This window comes from Aulostomus chinensis, chromosome 1, assembly GCF_037954235.1.
Source record: "Aulostomus chinensis isolate RoL2024-O1b breed Wild chromosome 1, RoL_Achi_v1.0, whole genome shotgun sequence".
NCBI lineage: Eukaryota > Metazoa > Chordata > Actinopteri > Syngnathiformes > Aulostomidae > Aulostomus > Aulostomus chinensis.
In genome coordinates, this window is record NC_141320.1 from 6,370,164 (window position 1) to 6,377,898 (window position 7,735).

Below are 7,735 nucleotides of genomic sequence, written 5' to 3' on the forward strand. Positions count from 1 at the left end.
CAGAATCAGTCCTCTCACTGACATCAATCATTGGTGTGACTTTTGGTGGCTTCAGCTCAAATGAAACCAGGGAAGAGGGGCCAGACTTTGAGGAGCCCCTTAGGGTTAGTGGATGCCCCGGGACCGTGCTTGGGCCCCTTAGCACCTAGATGGCTGAAATTCCCAGCACATGCTACTCTGGGGCATCACACTATGTGTGTAAAGTTTGGTGGATGTAGCCCAAGTAGAAGCACCAGAACCCAGATTTGATCCTCAATTCTGCTCCAAAAGGCTCTCGGAGTGCAGAAGTCCCAGACCCTGATTTTGCCCAGTTTCACAAGGGGATAGTTTTTTCTCTTTGAACCTAGGAAGTTGAAATTTGAGTGTGTTGTTCTGTTCTCGAAGGATCGCATCTGTGGTGGTTTGACCCCCCTAAGTCCTTTCTGCTGTCCATAAAGGGTGTGGCAAAGTCCAGTAAAGTCTTTAACTTAAGCATCATAACTGGTCAAAGTTGCTCCAAATGAGATGAGCTTTCTGGGAGGAGTTCACACCTCTGCCAGAAACCAATATTTAAAACTTTGAAGCCCCACCTCCTTCCTGAAGCCACTTCCTGTTTGGGAGGGGGTTCGAGAATTATTCCACCAGATTAGGATTTCATAAAGTTTCAGGTCTGTATCCACTGGAGAGGCCAATGAGAGCAAAAGAGCAACAGGGTCAAAGGTCAACAGGCCTCGTGTCTCAGCCAGGCCTCAAAGGGTTAAGTGAGCCTTTTGGAGCTCCTTTGAAAAAAGGCCTGTCACCAATCTTGTTCAGGACCAACATGAAGAAGGATCTTTGGAACATTTTCACATCTTTAAGACCGCCTTGACTCCTTTTTATAGCAGGAGTCACTGAACAGCACAAAGCTGCTATTGCAGCCATCAGGCCTCATTTCTGATCAGTTATTATTGTTGAAACAAAGCTGAATATCAATTATTGATTTTTATTGTCATCATTTTGAACACCTGATGAGAGAAACACAATAAAAACATTTGAAAAGGAAGGATCAGAGTGTTGTTGTACTGCAATACTACAGTACAGCATCAGAGACACTCAGTTATTGATTGCCTGAATGATTGATTTACCCAGAAGAGGAACAGCTTTGTTGGAGCAGTAAAAATACACACATCAGAACGACAAAGTTACATTGGAAAAGAAACTACATGACATTACCAGCACAACATCTGAAGAACAGTTAGGATCAATTTAACTGGCCAGATAGTTAGGATTTCTTTCATGATATCCTTGATGAACCCAGACATCAGAGTGGTTTGTTCCCCTCAATCATAAATCTGTAAATATAGCGTGAAGTGATGGAACTAAAAGGCCACCTCTGAGTGCAGGAGTGAGCCTCTGAGACAGATGTGACGTCAGCAGACCGCCATTAGTTTGAGTCATTGTTTATATTCTTAATGCTGATTGGTCGATCTATAATGGTGACAAATGGACTTCGTAGGTAGAATAAACATCCAGAAATTAAATGAATTTGTAGATTGTCTTATTAATCAAAAGATAAAGTATTAAAAATATTTGTTTTTTTTCCTCGGAGTGAGCGACAACTACCGGATTTTCTCACAGAAGAACGGGGCCGACTTCCACGGAAGCAGATGTTTGTAATTCCCGGGGCACTAAAATCCATTTCATATTATTCTTTATTGAACAGCGAATATTATGGAAATAAAATTTATATTTCTCGCCAGAAATGTCCTTAAAATGCTTTTTAAAAATCAAACCTATCTTGAAATGACACTCGTCCGTAATGGCGTCCTTAGCAACCAACATAGCAACAGTAGAAATGTGACACTGTAACGACTCTCTTCCGAGAGGTGAAAGATTCATTGTAATAACGAACAAACCAAAGATTAAACACAAGAACTGAGCAAAGATTATGAAAACAAAATGCATATTTCTCTCTAGAAATGTCATCAGAATGCTTTATTAAATCAAAATTATCTTGGAAGAAGGCACTTTCCTCCAAAAATGACAGGAGCGGCGGCCATGTTTTTGTTTTGAGAGGCCCGCATGAAAGAGTCACATGAGGGAAGGGGGTATGGGGTCATGGGGAGGGGGGGCGATCCCAGGTGACGTTCAAGAGGCAGGGTTCACCCTGGACAGGTCACCAGTCCATCAGGAGAAATGAGGTGGTCGGTATCATGCAACCTAAACTAAAACATTAGTCAGATCAAATTCAGATTAAAGCAAGAGTCTCCAGATCAAAGTCAGAATTCCTGATGATGTCATCAGGGCTTTGACAGTAGCTAGAATTCTGTCTTTGATCTCAGGAGGACATGAAAGAAACACAATTGAGGAAAGTAGAAGAGAGCTTGGCAGCATGATGGTGCAGTGGTGAGCACTGTGGCCTCACAGCAAGAAGGTTCTGGTTTGAGTCCAGGCTCGGGTGGGGAATCTTTCTGTGTAGAGCCTGCATGTTCTCCCCATGAATGCGTGGGTTCTCTCTGGTACTCCGGCTCCTTCCCACTGTCCAAAGACATGTAATTGGGGACGAGGCTGATTGGACACTCTAAATTGACCGTAGGTATGAATGGTTGTTCGTCTCTGTGTGCTGACCCTGTGATGGACTGGCGACCTGTCCAGGCTCCGGCCCGTAGAAGCTGGGATAGGCTCCAGCCCCCCTCGACCATCAATGTAGGTCTTTTGTTAATTGCATGCCACATGAAATTATTATTGGTCAGTTTTCTAGCAACTGTCTCACAGCGTCAAGACAAGAACACTTCTACTTTTAATGATGACAGCTTGTTCAACACTAAACTTCATCCAGTACCATGTTGTCAAACACTGGAACCTCCACAGCACCTGAACAGGGACTTGAACCCTGGACCCTCAGATTAAAAGTCTGATGCTCTACCGTCTGAGCTCCTCAGGCTCTTTCTACAGCATTGAGACAGGAACAGAAACACCTGTGAAGGTCAAACTGATGCTTTCTTGACTTGTTCAGTCCTCCATGTTAAAGTCCATCATGCTTTTGATTGGCTCTGATTCTCTGTGGCAAAATCCAACAAGAGGCTCCAAAAATGTCCTGAATGTCACAAGAATGCACAGGACAAGATGTTAGTTTCCTTCATGTCTGCAGTTCCTCCACTGGAAAGTAAAGTCAATGCTGCTCCTCTGCTGAAACCTGGGATCGGACCAGGGACCTTTAGATCTTCAGTCTAAGGCTCTCCCAACTGAGCTGGTTCAGTTCTGAGTGAGGGCCCTGCTTCTCTCATTTATAATCTCTTCCACTCTCACTGGACCTTAGAGAGGATTGGAGCTTCTGAAGTCCTGACACATTGAACAGTTCTCCAGGACCATTTTTGATGAAGGTCTGGATCACACCAGCCTTTTTTGTTTGTCTTCTTGCACCACCGTGCCGCCCCTACTAGTCGTCTACATATCAGTGTTCTCAGTATTGCACGAACATTCACATCAGTATTGTGCTAATATTTTATTTCCTGGCTCTTCAATCCTCCTATTATGAAGTTGATTGCTTCAGCGACCAGGAGACGTTATCATTGGCAGCTAGTTTGCTATTATTGCTGCTGCTGTTGTTGGTTGTGTGTCTGTCTTCCATCCCCCTGTCCCTCTGTCTTTCTCTCTGCTTGTCTTTCACCCTCATCTTGTTCCCATCTTTTTGTCATTCTCTCCCTCCTTTCTCTCTGTCTTTTGTCTTTCCTTCTCTATATTTGTCTTCTGCTGTCTGTCCTGTCCTGCTCTCTTTCAACAACCAACCAGTCAAAGCAGACGTCCGGTTAAAAAAATATGATAAAAGAACTCTTGGTTTGATTTGGCTTGAGACATGAAGAAGATAGGATTGTTTTCCTTTCATTTTAGAAGCTTTTCCAGATTCATGAAAAGATCATCAATCAGTGCAGTATTTCAGACAGACTTCTGGTCCGTGAGGACGAGGAATCCAGCACAGATCCACAGAACTCCAACTGCCATCTTTGATGGTTCCTTTACAGTCTGTAGGGTGGAGAGATCCTCCTGAGTCTGGCTTGGAATGTTTGTCTGTGGATGTGTTGGCCCTGTGATGGACTGGTGACCTGTCCAGGGTGAACACGGCCTGTCGCCCAAAAGCTGCTGGGATAGGCTCCACCCCCTCATGACCCTGAACAGGATAAGCAGAAGACAATGGACAGAAGTCCTGACACATTGAACAGTTCTCCAGGACCATTTTTGATGAAGGTCTGGATCACACCAGCCTTTTTTGTTTGTCTTCTTCCAGTGTCCTCAACATTGTGTGAGCCAATAATTCCACATCTGTACCAGACACACCTCTGGTTGGTGGGTTGATGGATCTTTCTGTTCTAACAGTGTCTTTTATCTTGCTTTTATCTTTTCTATCTTTTCTTTGTATCTGCATTCTGTGGTGCACGGTGGCTCTGGAAGAGCGCTCTAACTATTGTCACTGTACCCCCCCCCCGTACAACGAAAATAAAAGATTCTGATTCCGATTCTGACACACACACATACACACACACACACACACACACACACACACACACACACACACACACACACACACACACACACACACACACACACGTGGATCAACATGATGTTCCGAATGTTTCACTGTCTGTGGTTGTCCAGCTCTCCTTGCCTCTTCACTGTCATTGTCAGAACTCAGAGCAGTCTTCCTCTCCAGGTGATGTCTCTGAGTGATGATGATTGCTGTCTGTTCAACCAGCTTCATTTGTTGATATCTGAGAAGGACTGAAGACAGCAAAGTGTGCTGATTGGCCAACAACCCCTCACAGGTCAAAGGTCACTGCTCTGAGGCGGACCAGTTTACTGTAACAGTGGTGGCACCATCCACTGCTGGCGCTCTCTTCAGTGCTTCTTGTTTCTGCCCTTTGTGTGTGAGCTCCTAGAGCAGCTGGTCCGGCTCTCCCCTTTTCTTTTCTATTCCTCTAATTTATTTTTTTGATTTTCTGTTTTTGTAATTCATCATCGATCTCGGCTCACGGTCGCTACACTCTTGACCTCCTGTGAGCCTTGAAGAGAGAGAAGCCACCTTTGTGTTGGAGAAGAGCAGCTTAGTCCAGGCAGCCAGCAGCCTGAGACCAGAGGGTAGCCCATCAACGCGCTTCCCTTCTTCATCGAGCGAATCTCAGCGGGAGCCACGGTCGACGAGGTGGAGGCTTTGGAGGCCGTCCTCCCACCAGTTAGTTGGAGAGGCGTCGTACATCGATGGGAGAATCCAGCTGAGAACGTCAGCCGGTTACGTTGGTTTTCACCGATTCAGGCCTGGACTCCTGTCTCGCTGCCAAACTCCGCCTGACTCCGTAGAGCTGGTCAGCCTCCACTCAGTCCTCTTCATTTGGTTGGAGGTCACCATCGTTCATCCTACACACCTTTCCACCTGCCTCTTAGCCGTCTACTTGAAGCTCAGATAAATCCAGGCTAATTCATACCTGCTACTCAATATGGGCCTTAATTACTCTGCTGGAATTATCACTCTGTCTTAAGGGTTTTCTTAATTGTATTAAATCCTCTTTAATTTCCAAGAAGTCTTCCAACTCATTCATTCATGCAAGCCACTGATCCACAAGACCTCATTGATGAGCTTCAACCTGAGACTGAGTGTTTCTCGTTGGACGAGACACCCATTCAATGAGACTCATTGTCAGTCCATTGAAATCTACTGGTGTTCCTGGTGAGTTGATTTAACAACATGAGCTGACAGAATCTACGTTCAGGTAGGAACCACCACATCCAGGGTTCTGGACCTTTGAGCAGGCAGAGCCATCAAAGTAGCAGACTAAGCTAGCAGACATTAGCATTGAGAAGAAACTGATACCTGAGCCTACTTTTGGGTCTGGTCAGGTGATGACACAATAATATGACATCATCGTCAGACTGACGCCTGCTCAACACTGACCAAACGCCACCCTATTGCATTGTGGGAAATTTCTGCTTGGCTCGCGTCCATCAAAACACACAAAGAAATTTCTCCAGAATCAGTATTGACAGTGGATACAATTGAGTCCACACTGGTTTTTCATTCTGAGTCGGGTGCAGGTGTGGAACTTCAGACACAGTCTGTGTTTGTGTTGTTCATTCAGTGATTTTTCTTAAAATTCCCAATCACAGCTGCAGAAAGTGAGAAGACAAGCAGGGATGTTCAAGATGAACGCCCAACGCGGGGCTTGAACCAACGACCCTGAGATTAAGAGTCTCATGCTCTACCAACTGAGCTAGTCAGGCTACATCAGAGCAGCTTCAATAGCCTGAACTGATCAGAGTGAGAGACGCTACAAGCTCTCCATCAGACTCACAGTCACATGAGCCATCACATGATTGATGAATGACCACAAACACCTTCATCTTTGACAAAGAAGTAAAATAAAAGGTGAACCACAGATGAGACACCAGTGGTGAAAACACTAAAGTGCTGTCAAGGAGAAACAGGATACGAGCAAACACACACACAAGTTACAGAGAGAGAACTCTCCCAAAGGAAACCACTCAAAGGAGAACCTAGAGATCATCAGGCTGGATGACCTCATCAACATGAGAAAGGTGGATCAGGAGACTTTGATCCAACATTTGAAGTTCAGTTTTGGTGGCTGCTCCATGTTGGAGGAAACCAGGCGATGTTGGACCATCACAGGGAAGCTCCTTTGCCTCCTCTGCTGCCAGTTCAACCACTCACTCCCATCAGTGGAGAGCAGCTTCAACGGAGTTTGGAATGTACCATTGTGGATGCATAGGAATGTGGAGAAAATGTCCTTTGTCAGAAGTGGGATTTGAACCCTCGCCTCCAGGAGAGACTGCAACCTGAACGCAGCGCCTTAGACCGCTCGGCCATCCTGACAGACACTTAGATGAAGACTGAATTAATTCACTGACAAAGTAGAATTTTTTCCACAGGAGCTACTGGCTCCTTAGTTTTTGCATTTATTGTTAACATTAAACACACAGTCTGTGTTCATGGCAGGAAGAAATGAACCAGAACATTTGAACCACGTAACATCTCTTGATCAGTTTGTTACATGGGACACATTCCAGACAGGAAGGTCCTTCTGAGACTTGAACTGGGATCACTGGATCCAGAGTCCAGAGTGCTCACCCTTCCACCATGGAACCAAACACAAGGAAGAGGTTCCTCTAAATACCACTTGACATCACCTGCAATCAACCTGTTGCTATTTGGAGGTTCATCTTGCTCTTGTTCCAGACTACATTGGCAAAAGGAACAAGAACCACAAGGAAATCAAGGAACTCCAGATATATTCAGGACTTTCTAAGTCCATCGTATGACCTGGGAGCAAAGACTGGCCAGGCCTTCCTTAATTTATCAGTTAATTACTGCTTCAACAAACATGCCACTTAATTAAGTTACCAGAATTTCTCTCATTGAAAAACCCACCAGCCTGATTTCTTGACACGACATGAAAAATTCTCCAAGAACCCACAGTTGGGTGGAAAGATACCAGGTTAACCAGGAGGAGTCCTGCTCCTGAACCATGGATGGAACAAAGTCCACTGGAAAACTCAGCAGTTCCTGAGTGCCAGATCCATCCGGGAGCTTGGGTCTCCCCTGGACTGTGGTGATCCATGAGATCAAGGAGGACAGAGGGAAGAAGGATCCTGTTGGAGATCTCCTCCCTTCTTCCTCCACTTCACTACTACTTGGATGTCAGGAAAATGAGGTACTTTACTCAAATGAGGTATTAGGAGTTTCCTGTTTGACAAGAAGGAAGTCAGAGGT

At 45.2% G+C, this 7,735-nt stretch overlaps 1 non-coding gene across 1 annotated transcript; it reads right to left on the reverse strand.

The window, feature by feature from the left end:
• Positions 1 to 6,155: 6,155 nt before the first annotated feature.
• trnak-cuu (transfer RNA lysine (anticodon CUU)) lies at positions 6,156 to 6,228 on the reverse strand. Its single transcript has one exon. It is a non-coding gene; the product is annotated as a tRNA-Lys (tRNA).
• Positions 6,229 to 7,735: the final 1,507 nt, after the last annotated feature.